This window comes from Hemitrygon akajei, chromosome 2, assembly GCF_048418815.1.
Source record: "Hemitrygon akajei chromosome 2, sHemAka1.3, whole genome shotgun sequence".
Lineage (NCBI taxonomy): Eukaryota > Metazoa > Chordata > Chondrichthyes > Myliobatiformes > Dasyatidae > Hemitrygon > Hemitrygon akajei.
The window spans coordinates 18,512,483-18,537,665 of record NC_133125.1 but is presented as its reverse complement, the minus strand read 5'-3'; the positions used below and the strand labels follow the sequence as shown (position 1 = coordinate 18,537,665).

Sequence of the window (25,183 nt, the reverse complement as noted above, 5' to 3'; positions counted from 1 at the left end):
TAAAGTAGAATTAATGAAACAGCTGATTTACAATCCAGATGGCAAACCCATGCTGATTCACAGCTCTCACAGCATTTGCACAAGGGCCTGAAGCCAACAACCAGGGATAGAAACCAAATCTCTCCAGTTTCCTTCAACTTCACTAAGTTAAGGAAGTTATTTTAATTCAATTCCTCTTGATTCGGAATCTTTAAAAAAAAACTTGTTACTCAGATACAAAGATCTAAAGGTAAAGGAGTGTAAGTACGCAAATCACAGTAGTAACAGAGCTGACAAATGCTACAAAAAACCAAAATATCAGTGTATTCTTCCAAAGGACAGAAGTTAACTTACGCTGTGTAAAGATTGCACTGAAGCTTAAATCAATTTGTCACCTCATCAACCCCCTAACCCCCTGATTCATGCCCCACCATGGTACATGACCCAATATTCACCAGATGGTCACTGACTACATCTTCCAACCTCACTTGCTCTACTTCTGCAGCCTTCTCCAGACCAACAATATGGATTACCATGCCATATGACATAGGACCAGAATTGAGCCATTCAGCTCATCGAGTCTGACATTCCACCATGGCTGATTTAATACGAGATGCTCTTCCCATATTAAATATATTTTCCTTCCCTTTCCCATTCTCCCAATTACATTAGTCTTATAGTTCTCTGCTTCCTCCCAGAACAGTGACTAAACCCAGGACTCATCAGTATCATAAACACAAAATCTGCAGATGTTGATAATCCAAACCAACACACAAAATGCTGGAGGTATTCAGCAGACCAGGCACCATCTATGGAAAACAGTAAACAGACGACATTTTGGGCCAAGACTCTTCACCAGGACTGGAAAAAAAGATGAGAAGTCAAGTTAGGTGGAGGGAGGAGAGGAAAAAATACAAGGTGGTAGGTTATAGGTGAAATCAGGAGAGGATGAGGGGTGAAGTAAAGAGCCAAGAAGTTGATTGGTGAAAGAGATAGACGGTTGGAGAAGGGAGAGGGTAAAAGACCATGGAAGAAAGGGAAGGGGGAAGAGCAGAGGAGGTGATGGACAGATAAAGAGACGAGATGAGAGAAGGAAACAGGAATGGGGGAAATGGTGAAGGGAGTGGTGTGACAATTACCAGATGTTTGAGAAATCGATGTTCACGCCATCAGCTTGGAGGCCACCTAGACAGAATTTAAGGCATTTCTCCTCCAACCTGAGTGTGGTTTCATCACGGCATAGAGAAGGTCATGGACTGACATGTCAGAACGGGAATGGGAAGTCAGAACTCATTCCTACACAACTGAATTTCATTCACTTCCTTCAAGTAAAGGTTACATTGCTAAGGGGTAGCTTGGTCTGCAATTTCATATGCTGCATTCTTAGCTCCAGTTAATATTGATTTTGCTAACTCCTGTTTCCCCGCCTTTGTTTTCCCCTATTCTGTTGGCACCCTCACCGCTTTTCCTCCATCGCCCTCCCTTGACCTGCCTCTAATTCCCTGCCTTTTTTCCCTTTATTTCATGGTTTATCAGATTAAATAAATCCTGTTCTGTCAGAGCTTTGTTCAGCCCTTTACCTCTTCACCCTACCACCTCCTAACTTCTCATATTAGTCCCTTACATCCTCACCCTCCACCCACCTGCTTTCCCCCTCACCTATCACCCGCCAGCTTGTGCTCCTCTCCCTTTCAACACTACTTTGTTCTGGCTTTAGCCTCGTTCCTGTCCAGTCTTGATGTAGTGCCTCAGTCCAAAATGTTGACTAATTTCATCCAGCAGTTTGTGTGTGTAATGCTGCTTAGCTGTTGTACCTATTCAGTCAATGGACTTGTGGTCTGATATCTCACTTCATATACCCAAAACCGCTTAATATCTTCTGTTATAGAAACCTAGCAAATAGAAAATTAACTAGTGTAGCATTAATAATTCCCTGGACATAAGATTACCTAACAGAGGATAATTTTTTTCACAACTTACCAGAGTTATCACCTACCAATTTGAGAACCTGCATTGTCACCCTGCTTTCTGCCAATTTCCTGGCCAGAATAAAAAATGCCCTTCAGTTGCTCAAGTTTCGATTTTAACTGACAAACTCTTATTAAGACAATAATAATTTCCAAGGACATTTGCCTGCTACTATTTTAATTCTCTGCCAATACATAGGCATAATTTCTTTTAAAGTATCCTTGAATAATTTAGACTTGTGTTGTTGAGAGAAAAAAAAATGGCCTCAGCTACCAAAAAACAGAAGGATGCATTTTTTGATCATCTAACTTTTGATCATAATAATAGGCATCCGTTAGTCTCATGAGACCATGGATTTGTGGGGCTCAGGGCGCAGGCCTGGGCAGGGTTGTATGGGAGACCAGCAGTTGCCCAAGCTGCAAGCCTTCCCCTCTCCAACGTTGTCCAAGGGAGGGGCACTAGGACCCAAGCCGCTTGGCACCAGTGTCATCGCAGACCAATGTGTGGTTAAGTGCCTTACTCAAGGACACAACACGCTGCCTCAGCTGAGGCTCGAACCAGTGACCCTCAGATCACTAGTCCAATGCCTTACCTACTAGGCCACGCGCCAACACTACTTTTGACACAGATAATTAAAACCAGGTGTCACACTTACAAAACAAGGTAGGATATTTGGGACTGAAACAAGGAGTAATTCCTTCAACGAAAGATTAGTGAATCTTTAGAATTCATAGTCAGTCACCAATTGTATTTAAAACAGATTATTAGATGCCTGGATATTAGAGGAATGAAAGATTATGGGGATAGGTCAAGAAAGTAGCATTTAAGGTGGATCAGCCAGAATCCTGTTCAACGGTGGAGCAGGCTCGAGTGACAAGCCTGGAGTTTAGATGAAGCATGAATGGGGATCTCATGGAAGTCTATTGAACATTGAAAGGTCTAGATAGAGTGAGATGGAGAGGATGTTTCCCATAGTGGGGGTGCCTAGGTCCACAGGCCACAGCCACAGAATATCTCTTAAGAACAAAGATAAGGAGAAATTTCTTTAGCCAGAGGGTGGTGGGTCTGTGAAATTCTTTGACACAGACAGCAATGGAGGCCAAGTCATTGAAAATATTTAAAGCAGAGGTTGATAGGTTCCTGATTAGTCAGGGCATCAAAGGTTATGGGGAGACGGCAGGAGACTGCGGTTGAGAGGGATCACAAGTAAGCAGAGCTGACTCAGTGGGCCAAATGGCCTAAATCTGTTCCTATATCTTATGTTCTTACTCCTACCCTTTTTCTTATGTAATGTAATTATGCCTTTAACTTTTAATCTTATTCCCAACAGTAGAACATGGTTACAAACATTCCTTCATTTTATTATATCCTGAAGTGTTTGCACTACATTTTGACCTTAAAATGCTTTGGAATTCTCAAGACAGTTTGATTCTCAGGAATTTTAAACACTTTTCCGGTACTGGCAGGTACAAAAGGACACATGAACGTATAAACCATAGACCTCTTAAAATGTATTCTGGTTTTCTTTTGTTTTGTCTTCAACAAGGATAGCCGTATCGTTCATCTTTAAATTAAATCTTACTCGCTCAGAATAAAAGCATCAGAAAAATGTCGCTGCAGAATGTAAGGAATACACTGCACTATTATCAATTCAAAATATTTGCTGTAGTGTCTTTTTTTGCCAAATTGACACTTAACAAAAAAAAATAGAAATTGAAACCATCGACCAAACATTCTCGAGGCTGTGGATTAACACATAGGTCTCAAAACCTGTAGGGCATTGAATTACCAAGATTATTTTATACCTTTTGATCACATTTCCTAAGACTGAGTCTTTGGGTTAAAAGCAACAGTCTACTTTTGAGTCATAACATATAGAGTTCAAATCATACTGAAAACCCCTTGGCAAGTTGAAATTGCATCTCCACAGCCAATTTATAATCAACATCCCACATATTTGGATGTAGTAAATGTGAATGGCTAGCTCACATCCCGTAGGCATGGTGTTTCTGATAAACCATCGAATGTAAAGGAAAGCCTGTCTGTTAGTATAACATCGCAACAGCTATAAACAAAGAGTTTGCATGCATTCAGTTAGGCTGTTAGTCAGGCTCTAAATCTTAACAATGTTGCATACTATTTTCCAATTGCTGTCTCTGATGAAAATGAGAAAACACAGCTTCAGGCTACCATACATGGAGCAAAGATTTAATGCAATTTTGCTAACAAGATTCGTTACCAAACAGTACAAAAATACAGATGGAAGAAATAAAGCTAAATCATTAACATAAGTAAGTCTGCAGATGCTGGAAATACTGGAGATCAACAGGTCGGGCATCGTCTATGGAAAAGAGTACGCAGTTGGCGTTTCAGGCCAGGGCCCTCTCTCCCCCCTAACTTCTCATTCTGACTTCTTCCTTTCCAGTCCCGAAAAGTTGACTCTATTCTTTTCCATAGATGCTGCCTGGCCTGCTGAGTCTCTCCAGCATTTTCCATGCAAAGTTAAATCATTTCCCATAGACATTTCTAGAAAGTAAAATAAAGAAAGAAAATAAAGAAAATTGATATTGTTCTCAAAATACAATACACATAAATTATTCAAAAAAAAAGACATACACCTTCTAATTGTAGGTCACCAAACCAAAGATGATTTTAACACATCATCCTTCAAACTGAAGCCATCAAATTGTAACAACCATGCATGTTAGTTATGTTCTTGTCAGTGACAAGATTTACTGAAAGATGCTGGGGTTAAAATTCCCTCCCAAAAGACTACCTAGAAATACCCTTCCCAAATACAGAAACACGACTTTACTAATTATAAAGCACCATGAATCATTTGGTTGTCCCTCATAAATAAGGGGCTGCCTCTGATAGCAGAAGACACAGATTTCAAGTTCTCAACATGCACCATTAACTCACAATGTAAACTGAACCAGGTTTATTAAGGGAACGTAACTAGGCAACCATAAAATTCATAAGCCTGGAAAGACTTTAGAGAAAATGAAGACTGGAGAATAAGGTCTAGACAAGAAGGGCCGAGTAAGAAAAGACAAAAACAATTAAAATGCTTCCAAGGGCTCTATTTGGACAAATCTAAATTAACACAGAAGAAAAATGAGTGAGCAATATATGATTTGAGGGTTAGGAAATAGAATAAAGGGAGAACATGGACATAGAAACTAGGGCACAAAGATGAATTTCCTTCATTTATCTATGTCACTGAGGACTTGTTTCTGGATTTGTTACATCAATACAATCACTTATACTGTACTTAAGTCCGCATTGAGGTTTTAAAGAAACAATGCAGTGCTTCATCAGGTAGCAATGCCTCCTCAAAGCTGCATTAAACTTGGTTCTAATTGAACCTCCAGTGCTGTTGCTGAGGAGTTTGCATGCTCACTCTGCATTCATGTGAGCTTCTGGAGGCATTCAGTTTCTTCCCACCTCTCACAAGTACGCTGATTGGTTGGCTATCCCTATCTGAGTTGGGAGGCAGGAGAATCAAGGTTGAGTTGATGGTCAGATGAGAATAAACTGCAAAGAAGTAATTGGGGCAAAGGGATTTCACTGAGAGATGGCATGGATTCAGAGCTAAGTGGCTTCCTTCCACGTCATAAGAGAATACGGGAATAAGCTAAATTATAAGGTTCACTAACACAACATTAAAATTCACTACTGGTGTCCCATTTTGAGAACTGTTCAGTAATTGACATTAGAAACCTAACCTATTTATGTCTGTTTTAAAGTATAAAAGCCACACAGTAACAATGAACATCAGGATGTGCAAAACATAAGGTTTCTTACCAGATCTCTACTTCATTATTCTATTTTAGCAAGATTTTATACCATTATGCAGTGTCACTGTGCAGCATAACATTTCCTAGTTGAATACCAAGTTGCCATTGTTGGAGATTCATTGAGAAATCATCTAGAGTTAATTTCTAGCAATTTCAATGTAGAGGAAAATCAGAAGAGCAAAAAGAAACAACATGTACATATGGAAAGTTATTCATAGTTCAGTGACCAGACTGCATTGCCTGCCAGTGATTCTATGGAGAACATTAACATCCAAAGCAACTGCCAAAACAAGCAGCAAACTTCATGAAGTGTGTTATTTTTATTTACTCGTTTGTGGGATGTGGATATTGCCGAGAACCTTTATTGCCTATCCCTGACAGCTCCGGAACTCAGTGAGTTGCTAAACTATACCTGAAAGCTACTAACAGTCACCCACATTGCCTTGGTCATACACTTAAAACAGGATGCAGCATGCAAGCTCTGCAGAAGGGCAGAATCTCATATTAAATCAGCCACGATGGAATGGCAGAGTAGACTTGATGGGCTGAATGGCCAAATTCTGCTTGTATGTTTTATCATCTTATTCTACCTGGACCATATACAACCCAGTGGTATGAACACTGATTTTTCCAAATTCACATATAACCCACACACCCTTACATTCCTTCCACCCCGTTTCTGGTTCTCCAAACATCTCCCATCCCCATTATCTGGATCCACTGGCCGCTCAGCATACACTGAACCTTGCGGTACTCTGATCCCCTTTCCAATCTACCTCTGACATTCCCCTACGTATTCCACCAAACAATTAAAGTTATGTCCCCTTGTATTAGCCATTTCCATCCTAAGAAAAAGTCTCTGGCAATCCACTCGATCTATTATCATCTTGTACACCTCTATAAAGTTGCCTCTCATCATCTGATATCTTTATCAGCCAACATCTGACTTCACCCTCGCTCCTCATGCCTCATCTGTTCCTCATTCCCCTCCCCTCCAGGTTCCACATCACCTGCCATCCTCACCCCTACCGCTCATCTCATCTCCTCTCTAAATTCTCAATGCTCATGCAAGGTCTTAACCTGAAGCATCAACTATTTCCTTGCCGTCACAAGCACTGCTCAAGGATAACGTATACTCTTATTTATGTGTAAATCATCCAAGTGCTAAAAGTTCATAAAATGGAGCCCATCGAAGGACAAAACACTAATGACAAAGACAAATGGTTACTGCTGGCACAGTTTTTACTGGAAGCAGCACTGGAAAATAAATGGAGCATATATCAAGAGTTTTTCATTTCATTACAGTACTTCTGGTTGCTAACTTCAATCATCTCTCATTGATGGGAAATAGATTAACTGGGCTCATGGTTTCTAAACACAAAGAACATTCAAAGATGAGAATTCCTGATAATATATTAAGGCAAGAGAGCAAAGGCTGTCATTTCAGGCACTCAAGCTTGTTTCACTATTCATAGAACAGTTGAGTATAGACCATTCAGCCCACGATGCTGTGCCAACCTCTTAAACTACAATTAAGATTACTCTAACCCTCCCCTCTGACATAGCCCTGCATTTTTCTATCATCCATATGCTTATATAAGAATTTCATAAATGCCCCTAATGCATCTCCTTCTACCACCACCCCTAGCACATTTTACACATTCAGCATTGTGTGAAGAATGTTCCTTTGACATCCCCTTTACACTTTCCTCCAATTTCCTTAAAACTATCCCCCCTCGAACTAGCCATTTCTGCCCTTCAATCAGATCATATCTGATTTGACGTTCCCTCAGCCCGAATCAAGTGTTAACTCACTCAATCTAGTTATGCAGGTAGGCCAAATTATCTGTCTGTTGATATCTGTCCTACTTTTTCTACCAGTTCATCTTCAAGAACGGATGTCGCTTGCAAAGTGGGTATTTATTGGTCACCTTTGGGAGGTAGCAGTGAGACACTTCCTTTAATTGCTGTAGATCTTCAAGAAGGCACTCCCACAGAGCTGTGAGGTAGGGAGACCCAGTAATTTATCTTCAAGTCAGGATGGTGAGCAATATCAGAACCAGGAACGGGTTTATTATCAGCTTTAAATGACATATTTGCAGCAACAGTAGTATGCAAAGATCTAACATTATTGTAAGTTCAAGCTTACACTTATTGCCATTCAACCATATACACGTTTACCACCAAATGACACAATATTCCTCAAGACCAAATACACAACATGGTACATATGACTTACACACAGTACACAAAGGAATATTACCACAACAACAAGGTATGTTTACGACGCGTTAAAAAAATAGCCGTTTAACACTACTGGCACTTCATACGTGATGAGACATGATAAATTACAAGATAAATAGCACGAAAAAAGAGGTAGTGTTCACAGACCATTCAGAAATCTGACGGGGCAGAAGTCATTCTTGAATCATTAAATATGGGTCTTCAGGGTCTTTCCTGGTAGTAAATGAGTAGAGGACACATCCTGGGTTTTGAGGGCCCTTGATAATGGATATTGCCCACTTGAGGCACTGCCTCATGAAAATGGCCTTAAAGGTGGGAAGGACTGTGCCCATGGTGGAGCTGACCGACTCTACAACCCTCAGCAGCTTCTTGCGATCCTGTGCATTGGAGCGTCCACACCAGGCTGTACTGCAACCAGGCAGAACGCTCTCCACCGTACCTCTATAGAAATTTGCACTGTGACAGAGCCACTCCATGTGGCATGCTCCAATGGAACTCTGCCCTCGTCTTTCCCAGGTTTGTGGGAGGTGCTGTCAGGGTAGGATGAGTAACCGCAATATCTTTTGGCGTTGTTACACTTTGCAACCATCGTGACTGGAACGAAGGGTATGAACTTTGACGGAGGCTGATGGAGGTGTCATCAATTGGCTGCTTTATCCTGAATTGCTCCTGAACTGGAGTCGTTGGCACTGTACGCACACACGCAAGTGGAGAAAAGGCTGATTTATACTTGTGCGTATGGGCTACGCTGTAGGCCTGATTTACACATCTGCATAGGCTCTACACCGTACCGAGCATGCGTTGGTGTGCGCCAAAACACCAGTTGGCAGTGGGGCTTCTATGCCACTGTGTTGAGTTTCTTTATGAGCGACATGGAGAAGGAAATACATTTCAAACATTTTTGCATGTCGGCAGGTAGATTTGATGATCTGGTTCATCTATTTCACATCAGCGTACAGACATGGCAGAGAAGAAGCAACCGGAAATGAGTAGGAGGAAATGCGATGCTACCAAGTGGACCAATCACAGTTGCTGCGGTCTGCATTGCTGCGACGCGTGAGTTACTTTTTAGGGGAGGTGCACGTCACCCTACGGTGTAGGGTACGTGATACCTACAGCGTAGATGCGACGCAGAGGTATAAATCAGGCTTAAGTTCCATCACACTCCAGACCGATCACTTATGTTAAAGCTTTTAAATACCTCTGTCAAAGACAGTTAGAGGTCCTTAGCGCGGCACGGTAGCATAGTGGTTAGTGCAACACTTTACAGAACTAACAGCCCGGGTTCAATTCCCGCCACTGTCTGTAAGAAGTTTGTATGCTTTCCCAGTGACTACGTGGGTTTCCTCCCACAGTACAGAGACTTACCGGTCGGTAGGTTAATTGGTCATTGTAAATTGTTCCATGATTAGGCAAGGGTTAAATCGACGGTTGCCAGGCAGCAGGGCTCAGAGGGCCAGAGGGACAATTCCACGCTGTATGTCAATAAATAAAAATGAATTCTTAGGAGAGGTAGCAAGACGTCAAAGGTCATCGGCACTTCCTAGGACAAAGCCTTAGCAGACTGCCTCCTGAGCGTTGTTTGCACAGTCAGCTGCTCTCTGGGGTTCCTGATCGGGTGAGGTGGATCTGTTTGGCCAACCCTCAACACCCAGGAAAATCACATTTGGCGGGCACATACTCAGCAAGGAAGACCAGACAGTCCAACCCACAGATTAACTCCGACTGATTGAGCAATATAGCAGTGATTTCATACTTGTTTACAACCCTGTTTCTGAAATGCTTGCCTTCAGAGGAATTCCTTTTTTCCCTTAAAACTTTCCTGCAATGAATCACAATGATACAATTTATCCAGAGACAACCTTGAAGTAAAAAGGGCAATTAATTGCAATCTACAGACTGGGTCTATATGTCTGGCAAAAATATTAAATGATGAAATATGTAATCTATCTATCTTCAGGTAAATAACATTATTTAATCACGGTTTAAGTTACTAGTGCAGAACACAGAATGTTACAAAAACATCTCTGCACCTGATAAGCGAAGGTGAAGGTCAGGGCTTACAGCTATTCCATGACCTTTCAGACATCACAGCTAAAATATTTGTGCATAACACGCAACAACTGACTGCACAAACAAATACCGACCGCAAAATATCACTGCTTTCAAAACCTACTGTACAGAGAATTACCATGAATAGCAAATTTACTTCCGATCAATTCCTTTGACTTATTTTTAGGAACACCATTCCTTAGTGTTCTAAGTGCCCTCATTTAATCGTTTCTATATTCCTCTGTCAACAGTCTCTTTCCACCAACCCTCGTTAACCTACCAATCGAATGATCATCTACAGTTCTGACCTCATCCTATCAGGGATAAATTCTGTCTTGCCCCTCCCTCACCCATCCTCTTTCTTTTTACAACCACAATAAAGTCTGATAATCTAGTATCTAACAGTTTGGAAATCCTGGTGACACAACATTTGATTTAACTTTAAACCCACAAGGGCTTTTCCATTGAATCGAATCGAATAGGGTTTCCCTCATTCCCAACACACATAGCTTACAGGAAAATGAATGTAACACACACAAAATGCTGGAAGAACTCAGGTCAGGTTAGATACGACAGGGTGGGGATGTGAGGTAGAGGGTGGGGGGGGGGGGGGAGAGATAGAGTTGAAAGTGAGGGGAACAATGGAGTAGAGGGTGGGTCTGGACCGGAGACTGGAGGTTGAAGACTTGACATCTGCAAGTCTGGGAAGCTGGGGCCAGAGACTGGTGCTTGACACCCCGATATCTGTGAGTTTGAAAGTCCGAGGCCAAGGACCTGAGGCCTGGAGGTGACCTATCCAGGGCTGTGGAGTGGGAGAGAGGGAAAGGGGCTTGTTTTGCTATTGTCGTCTTGCTTTGTTTTACTGTTGTTGCTGTTGCTGCCCATGTGTTGTGTTGAACACTGTGGACATGCTACGCTGGTGCCAGACTGTATAACTATACTGGCGGGGTACTTGCAGCACATCCTTGAGAGTTAAGGCAAATGATACATATTCTATCTACAAAGCCAAGAAAACTGGAGACGGCTTACATAAGAACATAAGAAATAGGAGCAGGAGTAGGCCAAACGGCCCATCAAGCCTGCCTCGCCATTCAATAAGATCACGGCTGATCTGTCCGTAAACTCAGCTCCATCTACCTGCCTTTTCCCCATAACCCCTAATTCCCTACTAGGTAAAAATCTATCTAACTGTATCTTAAATATATTTAGTGAAGAAGCCTCACCTGGGCTGAAAATTCCACAGATTCACCACTCTCTGGGAAAAACAGTTTCTCCTCATTGCCGTCCTAAATCTTCTCCCCTGAATCTTGAGGCAATGTTCCCTAGCTCTAGTTTCTTGCTTATAAATTGTTGAAAGATTGCCATGTCTCCAAACTTTGATTCCTGAACCTGAAAAAGGCAATTGCAGGAACCCTCAACCCCAAAACAAAAAAAACCATTCAAATTTCCAGAGTTCTGGAAACAGTAAACAGTCAACCATGAACATGTGTGGCTTTTGACGCATGGCTTTAATATTTCAAGTACCTTAGGAATGTCAGAAACCTCAGACAGGGTGTTCCTGGGTTTTTTGCTCTGAGCATCGAAAAACTTGCAAAAGCTAATAACAGAGTAATAGTGGTCTTCATGAGGAAATAGGCAGATTGGTTGCATATGAAATATATTGCAAAAGTTTAGAAAAATAACCAGTGTTAATTATTGAAGGCACAAAGAACAATCTGTGCTTCAAACTGTTTAAAAGGACAAATCAATGCTTAATAAAACTGATTTCTACCATTTCAAAATCATTTCCTTCAAAACCTTAAAAAGAATGCTAGGAACTGAAAAAGGTCAGTGCTCTAATTTACCGGTCTTATTTTCGACGTGGAAATGAAACTGCAGTTTCTTCTGGTCATTATTTCAGAATGACTTTGCCATAAAAAAAAAAGTCACCCTCTTTAAAGTAGCATGCCTTCAATCAATTTTACTATAAAAGAGAGTCGGAAAATTACTAAAGATTACTCACGATTTACAGTGGAGGAACAAGTTATTCAAACCAACCAGTCCATGACCATAAGCAGAGGCAAATGAAAGATAGCATTATTGATGGCATTTATGTGGATTTTTAGAAAGTACTTGATGGAGGTTCACATAATAGACAAAATTGAAATATGCAGATGAATGGGACAGCGGGAGCAGTAATAAGAAAATGACTGAAGGGCAGAAGCAAAGAGGTATGAGAAAGAGCAGGAATGAAAGGGTTAACATACAAGGGGTTTGATGGCCCTTGGCCAATACTCAGAGTCTAGAAGAATAAGGAGGTATCTCATTTAAACCTATTGAATACTGAAAGGCCTAGATAAGAGAGAACATGAAGAGGATGTTTCCTATATTGGAGGACCAGAAGGTACAGCCTCAGCATACAAAGACATCCCTTTGAGGAATTTCTTTAGCCAGAGGGTGGTGAATCTATGGAATTCTTTGCTGCAGACAGCTGTGAGGTCCAAACCATTTAAAGCTGAGATTGATAGGTTTGTGATTAGTAGGGGATCAAAGGTTACTAGGAGAAGCAGAAGAGTGGGGTTGAGAGGGATAATAAATCAGCTATAATAGAATGGTGGATTGGACGCAGTAGGCCGAATAGCCTAATTCTGCTGCTATGTCTCATGGTCTATAAATAGCTGGTTTTCAGATTGGAGGCACATAGCTCCTGATGTAACCTCCACTATTTTTGATACTTATTGGTGACCGAAACATTGGTGTACATGGTAAAACATTCTAAATTTAGAGATAACCAATCAGCAAGAGTAAGCAGAGTAACAGTGGACTTCAGGAGGAAATGGGCAGATTGGCTGCATATGAAATATATTGCAAACTATACAATGATATATATTTTGATAGAACATGGAGAAACATCATAGATTAAATAATACAAAGCTAATAAGATTTCTGGAACAGGATGCCTCACCGTTTACACAGAAGTGATAAATTTTTGAAGGCAGCTCTGCTGGCAGAAAAAAATGGTTAATAAATCATTAGAGAATACTATTGGAAGAATGTTATACTGAACCTTAATAAAAACTGTTTTGCCCAACTGGAGCATTACATCCAGATCAGGTCACCAGCTCGTGAAAACATTAAAGAAAGTATTAACCAGAATGATTCCATCCATGTGGAATTTCAATTCCTCAATAACTGAGTTCTTCTTGAAGCAGAGGAGCCCAAGAGAAGTTTCAAAACGGATGTATAAACTTTTGCAGACTTAGACAGAAAGACTCAGAGAAAGTGCTTCCATCAGCAGAAAAATCACAATCCTAACCATTCAGATTTAAAATGCTTGACGAAAGACTACAAGTGAACAAGTTAAAGGGGTTCGGAGAGAAAATAAATCAACCACGATCGAATGGTGAAGCATACACTATGAGACAAATGTCCTAATTCCGTTCCAATGCACTATAGGCTGAAAAAAAATGTAGAATCAATAGTATGGTATGGAGTACAGTGTATGCAGATTTAAATATGGCTTTCAAATGAGAGCTGGATAAATTTTTGAATTCAGAATATTTCCAGGACAGTGGAGAAAGAACTGGGGTGTGTAGCCATTGGTGAAGAGTACAGGCTTAAGAGGCAAAATTATCTCCTGTACTACAACTATTCTGTTCTTCGACAATCATTAAAATAAGAAAGGCCTGTAATAACAATTCAACCACCACAATGCAAATCAGGCAATTCATCTAACAAATGAGCAAATATTGTTCCCTCTGCACAATTCCCTCCACTTTCATTGGTTTTTAAACATGTATTCCTATACAAGCAAACAATAACCAAAATACATGTTTATAAAATATGAACAAAGATCATTTCACACTCTACGTCAAACAGACCAATTTTGATTACCTTATCACCAGTAAATCTTCACTCCCTCGCACCCTGATTACATCTCTGTTACGGTACTGATTTCCCATCTTTCATTGCCAGGAAATAGATGTGCCTGTTTCAGCACAAAATAGATTAGACATTCACTGTTGACCTATCTGGACTAAATTGAGTTTACTGGCTTCTGAGATTGAGAATTTCAAGATTCACAATGCATGGAGGAAAAATTAATTTTTATCCCTGTTCCAAATGGCTAACATCTCGACACTATGCTTCTTCATTCTAGAATTCCCGAAGGAGATAGCCTTCAACCATTACAATGTGATCATCTCTCATCTTTCTTGAACTTCATCCCTTCCCTTCTCTTACCCACCACAGCTCCCACTGTTCTTTGCCCCAGCTAGTCTCAAACCTTTCCTCTTATTTAAATACGATTCCAGCACATATCTTCCAATATCTTCCTGATCCTACCCTGCATTTCTATAAAACAGCCGACCACACAACTTACTCCCTAGATCCATCTTTCCCAACTTATCCCTGTTTCTTGGAAACAATCAACCCATTTCCTTAACAAAACTCATCCGTATTTCTCCTCTCTTCCTTTTCTCTCAAACACGTTGTTGCCTCTCCTGCAAGGGCCTACAAGAACAGTCTTCCAAAACTTCTATGGCACCAAAATGGCCCTTTACAAAAGTATGAAAGTAAATATGTTTGTCGTCCCTCTATTGCTCAGCTCAGACTATCCTGACCAAGTTTCCAAAATCAAGGTTAATCATAGCTGAAAACTTCTTACAATGCTGCTTCTTCCTCTCCCCTCCCCCACCCCACTCACAATTCAACACCCAAAGTTTGAAAGGAGCAATTCTTGGATCCTATTCCTCCATTCTACATATCAGCCACGGTACAATTGATAACACTCTCATGTCCGCGTCAGGAAGTGCATCCAAGTTCCACTTTGAAGACTTGAGCAAAAAAAAAACCACACTAGTGATAATCTCAGTGTTGCAGCCTTTAGGACCTGTTAAATTAACGGTCCAGTCCATCTCTAGAATAGGTGTACAAATTCCAAAAACCCCAGAAAAGCAAAGGAAATTTTTCCATGTTCTGGCCAATATTTAATCCTCAGTATCATTCAACATAGACTTTTGATTATTACCAGTTGGTTATAGAATCCAGCAAAGGAAAACAAAACATCTGTTGCAGTTCTAACATTATAAGTATTTCATTAATATAAAGTGCTTTGAGACATCCTGAGCCTCTAGAGATCCCTGTACTACGGCAGTGCGGGCCTCTTCAAAGCGTACAGTGCTACATATACACTAATGTCTTTAGCTCTATCTGGCCACCAGCCCTTTATGACTGACTACCTAACTTCTAATGCCAGATGAGCCAAAGTTATATTATAATTGTAGAGAAAGGTAGATTCAACATCCACATGGAAAAAAATCTATACTGTATACACCAATTCCTTGTGCAGCGTTTCATAATTCATAACTTCAGCATCTTATTTTGGATCTACATCTTCTCCACCACCAAGACTTTCTACTTCCAGTTTATGTGATATCATACCCCATCATCAACTTCAATACTAGACTCCCCAGTCATGGGAAGATTGACAAAAAAAAAGAAATACACATTTCTATGATTATATTTGTATATTTGGCAAATACTTCTACATTAATTAGAGTATGTTCCTCAGAGGGTTGGCTATCTTAATTGTCAGATGGCTTCCAGATAAATTTTCACTGCAGCCTCACCCCCTAAATAGAAGAGGAGGTTTGAGCCGTCAACATCGACAGAACTTTCGGCAATGGATTTAAAGGGAGATTACAGAATTGTCAGTGCCAGTGTCATATGCAAGTTTTGAAGTCAGTTACTAGCTGTGACCATAAGTTATTAGACATTTTTCTTTTGTAGCCCGAGTTTGTAGTGTAGTACAAAGAATGCAAACCGCAAAAAAATCCAATCAGCTCGATTTATTGCTCTGTCAAAAGGAGACATTTTAGTAATGAAATTCAGCTGAATGGGCCTGATTTCATAAATTATTAATGACGGAACAAAGTACATTTCAGTGCCATTATCCACTACAAATTGTAAAATAACATTCCTGTTAATACTGAACATTAATGTTCAACAACTTGAGAAAAACATGCAAATTCTTCAGCCAGTTTTCTGCAATTAGTATAAATATCAGTTACGCTTTATTTACATAAAAGCACCACTTCCTTTGGGATGGAAACTAGGTTTACTATAACGCATGAATTTCAGACACCCTTTGTCGCATTTGGGCTTCTTCACCAAAGACTTGTTCAATAGAAAACAGAGGCTTTACAATTAAAAATATTGTTCTGCTGAAACATTGGATAAAAGGTATCACAATATATTGCAAATTACTGAATGCAATCCTATTTGTATTTTCATTAATATTAATAGCATCTAATCCTAAAACCTTAAAATCTCATTCAAATCATCAACACAAGAGACTCTGCAGATACTGGAAATCCTGAGTAACAAACACAAAATGGTGGGGGAACTCAGTAGATCAGGCTGCATCTATGGAAGGAAATGAATGGTCAATGCTTCAGGCCGAGATCATTCACCCTGATCATGATCCAAACGGCCCACAGTATGGACCATTTATTCTCCTGGCCTGCTGAGTTCCTCCACCATTTTGTGTGTTAACCTTGTTCAAATGTCAAAGTTCTGATGAACACATCTCTGAAAAGAACATGAAAGTTCCCAAGAACGCTGTAGAATTCAGAATCAGAATGAGAGTCAGGTTTAATATCACTGGCATACGTCACGAAATTTGTTAACTTAGTGGCAGTGGTTCAATGCAATACATGGCAATATAGAGAAAAAAGAAATAAATAAATCAGATACTATAAGGTGTGTGTGTGTGTATATATTAAATAGTTAAATTAAAAATCATGCAAAAACAGAAACAATAAAAGTGAAGCATTGTTCATGGGGTCAATGTCCATTTAGTAATGGATGGCAGAGGAGAAGAAGCTGTTCCTGAATCGGTGAGTGTGTGCCTTCTGGCTTCTGTACCTCCTTCCTGAAAGTAACAATGAGAAGAGGGCATGCCCTGGATGATGGGGGTCCTTAATAATGGACATCTTTCTGAGGCACCGCTTCCTCGAAGATGTCTTGGATCCTATGGAGGCTAGTACCCAAGATGGGGCTGACTAATTTTATAGCTTTCTGGAGCTTCTTCCAATCCTGTGCTGTAGCCTCCCCTCCCCCACACCCACCACCAGACAGTGATGCAACCTGTCAGAATGCTCTCAGAGTACATCTGAGCATCTTAGGTGACAAGCTAAACCTCCTCAAATTGCTAATGAAATATTGCTGCTTTCTTGCCTTCCTTATAGCTGCATCGATATGTCGGGACCAGGTTAGATCCTCAGAGATCTTGACACCCAGGAACTTGAAGTTGCTCACTCTCTCCACTTCTGATCCCTCTATTGGGATTGGTTCATGTTCCCTCATCCTACCTTTTCTGAAGTCCACAATCAGCTCTTTGGTCTTACTGATGTTGAGTGCAAGGTTGTTGCTACAACACCACTCAACTAACTGGTATATCTCACTCCTGTCTGCCTCCTCATCGCCATCTGAGTTTCATTGGTTGTATGACCAGCAAATTTATAGGTGGCATTTGAGCTATGCCTAGCCACACAGTCATAGGTGCAGAGAGAGTAGAACAGTGGGCTAAGCACACACCCTGAGGTGCACCAGTGCCAAACATCACCAAGGAGGAGATTCTAATACCAATCCTCACAGATTGAGATCTTCTGGTTAGGAAGTTGAGGATCCAATTGCAGAGGGAGGTACAGAAGCCCAGATTCTGTAGCTTACCAATCAGGAGACCCATGCAACATTACAAGCTGATTAATGATTGAATAGATTTCAAAACACCAGTTCTTCCAGACTGATTCTAATTATGCCATTTTAAAACATTTTCATATATATTTAAATCAACCATATATCAAAAATATTGCATTTTAGTTTTTCCTCCAAACCCATACCAAAACTGCTGATGTCTATCTCATTGCCCATTTATTTCTGAAATCCTTCTTCCCATGCCATGAATTCTCTTAGTTATCTGAAGCTAATCTACAAGCTCCACTGCCCTATCATTCCTCTACTTGCCTAACCTGCTCGGACCAGAGGATAAAATACCTCAATTTTAAAATTTGTATCCTTGCTTTCAAGTTTCAATGTACCTACCGTACTTCCACTGCAAGCCAAATTTTGTATGTGTGTGCTTGCTGCAGAGACATCTATGTCAGTTTGTGTAGGAAAAGTTTACTGTTACTGCTGTGTGAAAGAAAGACCAAAATATTACACGTTACAAAACACACAAAATGCTGGTGGAACACAGCAGGCCAGGCAGCATCAATAAGGAGAAGCACTGTTGACGTTTCGGGCCGAGACCCTTTGTCAGGACTAGACCTGCACCACCAGACCTGTGTGTTGTTTGAATTTCCAGCATCTGCAGATTTCCTTGTGTTTGCTCTTTAATATTACACATTACCCTACTTTAACATTTAATAAACAAAGACTTTATTTTATGATGTGTTTCACAACTCCACAACTATCTGAAGTATTCACAGCAAACGTAGATGATTGTGAAATTATTATACTCCAAGAGGCTTTCAAAGAGTCACTTTTCCATTGCAAAACATTTTAAAGCCAATTAAATATTTTGATGAAAAGCAGTCTTTTGTAATGCAGGAAATGTATCAACAAGTTGTCCACAAGCAATAATGGCTAGTAAAGTCTGTTTTAAGGTGGTATCAAAGAATACATTATCAGCCAGAGAACAGGGGTTGATACCCCACTCTTTCAGATAGTGCTATGGGATTTTGTATCTCCATCTAGTGTGTTGGTTTAAAAACAGCTACATTTTTGGCTCATTTCACTGGAGTAGGACATGTATTCCTGTTGCTATGATGCTCAAGTAAAAATGTTCCAAATGAGCTGCACTGATAATTACTTGTTAAATAATTTTCTAATAGAAAATTTATGGTAGACGAGGACACATAAACAGAACTGATATATACAACCAAAAAATCTGCTCGTGTTGCTCAAAATATAATCAAGGAACCTTCAAAATCCCATCCGGAAATCAAGACCTTAGGACTGCCATATTTCCTTAGCATTGTATCTGCATTTAGATTTATGAAATGAAGATTAAACTCTCAGACTTCTGACACAACGAAATTCCATATTTCCACAAATATTTCACCAAGATCCCAGTTTTATACATTTTAAAATGTGGTTCAATTGGAGTACTCAGCCAATTAATTATTCAGGTTAGAAAGCATTCTTTTTTTAATATCTTGCTGGGGAATACTCTGACTAGAAAGGATGTTATTGGCCAAAAAATTCTGCAGAAAATCTTGGGGCACAGATGAGGTTCATCAGCAGTTAAATTTACCTGCTTTTATTACAGGATTTTTTTTTAAAAAATGGACAGGGAAGCAAACTATTAGAAACATAGAAATCTACAGCACATTACGGGCCCTTCGGCCCACATGTAACTTTCTCTAGAAACTGCCTAAAACTTCCCTACCACACAGCTCTCTATTTTTCTGAGCTCCATGTGCCTATCTAAGAGTATCTTAAAAGACCCTATTGTATCTCCCTGCACCACCTTCACTGGCAGTGCATTCCACGCACCCACCACTCTCTGAATTAAAAACTTGCCTTTGGCACCCCCCAGGTATCTATTTCCAAGCACCTTAAAACTATGCCCCCCCTCATATTAGCCATTTCAGCCCTGGGAAAATGCCTCTGGTTATCCACACGATCAATGCTTCTGATCACCTTATACACCTTTATCAGGTCACCTTTCATCCTCTGTCGGTCCAAGGAGAAATTGCCAAGTTCATTCAACCTATTCTCGTAAGGCATTCTCTCCAATTCAGGCAACATCCTTGTCAATCTCCTCTGCACTCTGTCTATAGCAGTGGTTCCCAACCTTTTTTTGGCCATGCCCCACCTAATCACCTCTAAAATCCTGATGCCCCCTGTGGTGATATATATTTCTTATTATTCAAAAAGTGAACTCCTATTCACCTGGAGGAAGCTTAAAAGACCATTAACTTGGTTTAAACAAGCTTCCAAAGAACATGGCATTCATGAAAGAGAAAAATAAAAGAACCAAAGGACTGTTAAAGTTCTGAGGAAGAAATTACTAAGAAATTGTAAAAAAAAAGAACATTAAGTGATATTAAAATAATAATAAATAAATAAATAAAACAATGCCGATTTGTCTCTACAGCATACAAAGACAGATACACCGTTTAAAAGAGATGACGCAATGTACACACCTTCACACCACCAAGAACCGAAAGCTACTGCAAAAAGCAACATTGGCGCGACCTCGTACGAGTTTCTTAAGCGTTTGGACTTGTTCATTCGTTCCTTCCTACATCAGTCAATTCATTAATTTAATTATGAAAGCCATTTGATGGTTGTAATGATGGTGATACACTATATATACAGTACATACGCAATTACACATGTACATACACACAAGTACTTTTATGTATGCATACTGTATATACACATATGTATTAACTCGCACACGCACTCATACTCACACAGACTTACTAGAAAAAATTCACTGTTAATAACTCATTCTCGAATTGCCCCCCTTAAAAATCAAATTACCCCCCTGTGGGGCGTACGCCCCACGTTGGGAACCACTGGTCTATAGAATCCACATCCTTCCTGTAGTAAGGTGACCAGAACTGAACACAGTATTCCAAATGGGGTCTAACTAAGGACTTATATAGCTGTAAAAAGTATTCTTTTTACTTGAGGATATACTTTCAATAAAATTTTCAAAATTAACATGACCTAATAAAGTTAGCAATCATTTACTGTTGTATTTCCTACCTAACCATTCAATGTGCCCAGTTGAAACGTAATAATACATTAAACCCTCCACTGAAACTCTCCAATAAAAAAAATACACTTTTAAAACCAGACAAGGCGATTCCTACCCTGTGATGTGAAATACTGCAGAATTAAATTTAGTATACTAAACCTATCTTTTTCAAAATCCACTTCATAGCAGGCATTCTCATTCAGAGTTTGCAATTCTAACTAAAAAAGTCTGACATAATGCTCAAGGTAAAACAGTAAATGTCTTGCAAAATTGTTTCATTTCCAGAAGATCAGCTCTGTTTTAAATTGCCTATGTAAACAAACAAGATAAAGAAAACAAATCAAACCTAACCTTTACCGCAAACACAAAGGCACTGGAAGAATTCATTGAGTAAGACAGCATCAATGGAGGGAAATGGACAGTTGACATTTGGGGTTGAGATCCTTCATCTCACTTGAAAAACAGGGAGATAGTGATAGAAAGGTGTAGGAAAGAGGTGGAGTAACTGACAGCTTGTCAGTGTGGGAATGGGAAGTGGAATTAAAATTAAAATGAAGTAGTCTTTTGCGTGCATTATGTATTACATCAGTTGCTCTCGATGCAGCCTCCTCTACATAGGTGACACCAGGTGCCGATTGGGAGACCACCTCGCCAAACACCTTCGCACTGTCTGCCATGGCAGCCAGGATCTTCCAGTGGCTAACTATCTTAGTTCCACTTTCATGTCAGAAAAACCTCCTCCACTACTACTTTGAGCTTCAACACACATTAGAGGAACACCAGACAAAATTCAACCTGGGCAGTCTACAACCTGACGACACAAGCATCAAATTTTCAAACTTCTGATCACCGCTCCTTTCTGTCCCTTTTTTCTTTCCCCTTTCCTCAAGATCCACCTGACCTGCTTCACTCAACCACTTTCTACTCCTCCATCTTCTCCATCATCCACACACTCCTTCCATGGGTTCCTCTCCCCACATTCCTCCCTTTATTCCAAGCCCCACCATTGTTTCTTATTAAATTCTATTTTCTTCAGCTCTTTATCACTTCTACCTATCACCTCCTGGTTTCTGACATCACCCCAGCTCTCTTCCCTCCCTCATCTGCCCATCACCTGTTGCATCTGGATCCACCAATCATCTGCCAGCTCTTGCTCCACTTTTTGACACTACCCATCTCCCCTTTATCCTTCTAGTCTCAACTGGAAACACTAGCTGCACATTACCCCACATATACGCTGCCTGACCCAGTGAGTGTGTTTTTTTTTAAAATCAGTGCCTTTGTGCGTTGCTCCATTTTCCATCTTTGGAGTCTTTTGTCTCCAAGGATGACATATGTCTTTATCAGACGAGTAGTGGGTGTAAAATAATTCAAAGAACATTAATTGTCATGGAAAAATATATTAAGTGATATAAAAGTTCCTTTTGGCTGCTTCCATAACTGATATCTTCACTTTGTTCATTGTCATCATTTGAAACAGATTGAAAATATGCCATACTGATTTCTAACAGAAAAAATATGAAATATGCTGAGATCAATAATACAGTCAGTCCCTGCCTATGTAAGGCTCTCATTCCTGTGGAGTGTAGGCAAGTTGATCTTTTCGTAAATCATAAAAAGTACATTTTCTATAGCCATACGTGTCCTATTACTCTACATACACTTGCTGTAAACATTTTTTCTTCATTTCAGTAAATCTTCACTTTTGCACTACCCAAATCAAACTAATAGTATATATCATTCCAATTGCTAATAAATACCATGAAGCATTTTATCACTACTATCCAGAAAAATGCTTTAAAATATATGGGAGAATGTGTGTAAAACTGGATTTTCATGCATCAGGAATGCAACTATCACTCCAAAGATCTTATTAAATTTAAATTAAGTGATCTCTTACTTCTCACTAGAAAACGAAAGTTAACCCTGAGCAACTCTGTCAATGACAGCACTGCAATCTTGGCTCAAAATGATTGTTTTGAGACCAATTCCAGTGACACCAATAAACTTAAAGTAAATAATCTTGAATTAGAATCTTTATTTTTTGTTAAAATGGTTAAAAACAACTTTTCCTTTTGCAAACAAGAGAAAATCTGCAGATGCTGGAAATCCAAGCAACACCCACGAAATGCTGGATGGAGGAACTCATCAGGTTCTGATGAAGGGTCTCGGCCCATAATGTCAACAGTTTACTCTTTTCCATAGACGCTGCCTGACTGCTGTATTCCTTTCTTTTTTACAGAAGTATTATTCCTTTTTACAGAAGTATTAAATTGCATATCATGGCAAAACAGAACAAATAATCACTAAATTGTATTAGTAGAAAATAAATCCAAGATTTACTGTTTGAGGAATGACCCTTTGATAAATCACCACCACCAGTTTTAGGAAAATTATGCCACTACAATGGTTTAGGTAAGCAAGAACACTACAGTTAGGCAGCAAGCCCAGATGCAGCGGTTAGTTCGGGTCCAACCAGAGGTATATTTGTTCATTCTGTGTCTTTTTTTATGATCTCAGACCAGTGCTGTATACCAAGATGATCAGGTACTACAGGACTATCCCATCAGCAAGTTGCTCTATAGCGATGGAGCTGGACTTATTGCGTACCATCGTTAAGAAGTCGGCTGGACTTGTCTACTCTTGTGCTGAGAAGATGCATGGGATTGCAAGACCCTGTTGGACAACGGTAATGTAGAATACGCAAGTCTGACTCACTGGTTCATTGGCGAGTCCAACTGTAGAGAAGCTACATTGCTTCGGTTATGGTGAGGTCTAGGCCTGCCAGCTCTTGCTCCACTGTTTGATTTTCCCTGCAGCAGGGTTACCTTGAGAGAAGACACAGAAGGGGTGTGGGAGAGCCTTTGTGAGGCACACCGGAATCTGTATTGTGTTGGGGGCTGGCCTCCAGTGTTCGTTCATTGGAAGAACAAGCTGGACAACATCCCACAGATCTACAGTCATGCCACTCAAGTACTTGGGTTATATTATTCTTTTCTCTTTGTGGCTGTGTTTTCTGAAATCATAACTGTGCGCTATTTGTTCTATGGGTAATGTGTTTTGCACCTTGGTCTACAGGAACGCAGTTTCATTTGGCTATATTCGTTTATGGTTAAATGACAAACTTGAACTTGAAATGTTCACTCAACTTAAGGCAAGTGAGTGCTAAATATTGGTAAATTAAAGGTTTATCGTCTTTGAAAATGGATAAATCCCTGATGAAATGTATCCCAGGTTATTAAAAGAATAAGGGAGGAAATTCTAGGGGGTTTGGGGCAACTTCTGAAATCCTTCTAGCTATAGTAATGGTGTCAGGGAACTGTAAGACTACTTATTCTGTATTGTTGTTGAGTAAGTAATTGAATGGTTAAGAAACTGGAATCAGCTTTAATGGACATAATTAGAAAGGCACAAAGTGACCAGAAATACACTCTAACTTTGCTTAAAGAAAGTTGCGTATGATCAATTCGATGGAACCTTTGAGGAGGTAACAAAGACAGTCAATGAGGAAAGAGTTTCTGATGTGGGCTACGTAAATTTCTGGAAGGCTTTTGATGAGATCCCACATGGCAAGCTAATCAAAAAGCAAATACAGTCGGCCCTCCTTATCCGCGGATTCCGCATGTGCGGATTCAACCAACCACAGATCGGGAAAACACTGAAGTTCTCTCGCCAGCACTTGTTGTTTGAGCATGTACAGACTTTTTTCCTTGTCATTATTCCCTAAACAATACAATATAACAACTATTTACATAGCATTTACTTTGTATTAGGTATTATAAGTAAGTCTGAACAGGTACATCCATTATTATTTAGTGTCAGTTAGTCAAATGTTTGTCTTAGTATATAGTATATATTTTACCTTTCTATGCATATAAAACATTTAAGAAATGAGTGTATTTCAATAATGAAACCACTGTGTTGCTTAGTAATAATTGTAGCTTTCATAGGGGCAGAGCATTTCACATGCTCCATTATTCTCACTTTATCCTTTAAAATTGTTCCAATCGTTAAACAACTGTAGTATAATGCTTTTCCAATTACCGAAAGCATTTCACCTCTTTCCAATCACTTTATTATTTCCACTTTATTTTCAATCGTGATCGTTTTCCGTCAACGGAACAGAAACACTGCAGGCCGCAGGTCCTGAGTTCTGCCAAGTCCTAAAGTCCACCGCACTGAGACAGGTTGAATAAGGGACTTGAGTATCCACGTTTTTTGGTATCCGAGGGGGTCCTGGAACCAATCTCCCACGGATAAAGAGGGCCGACTGTACCCAAAGATTAAGAATTTATTTTACTTCCACTCCAAAATATTTTTCCATTTCTCACATGTAACAAGAATAACATTTTAGAAAAATTCATGAATACATACCTATTATCTT

General features: G+C 39.9%; 1 protein-coding gene across 6 annotated transcripts in view; it reads right to left on the bottom strand.

Moving 5' to 3' along the window:
* pam (peptidylglycine alpha-amidating monooxygenase) overlaps positions 1 to 25,183 on the bottom strand; it is a 163,907-nt gene that overhangs the window by 123,132 nt on the left and 15,592 nt on the right. The window contains exon 1 of one of the 6 annotated variants that reach the window (XM_073067916.1): positions 9,360 to 9,554. The exons of the other annotated variants lie outside the window; for them this stretch is intronic. The gene's annotated coding sequence lies outside the window, so the exon portion shown is untranslated. Of the gene's footprint in view, positions 1 to 9,359; positions 9,555 to 25,183 lie in introns of those variants that run through there. 6 annotated transcript variants of the gene reach the window in all.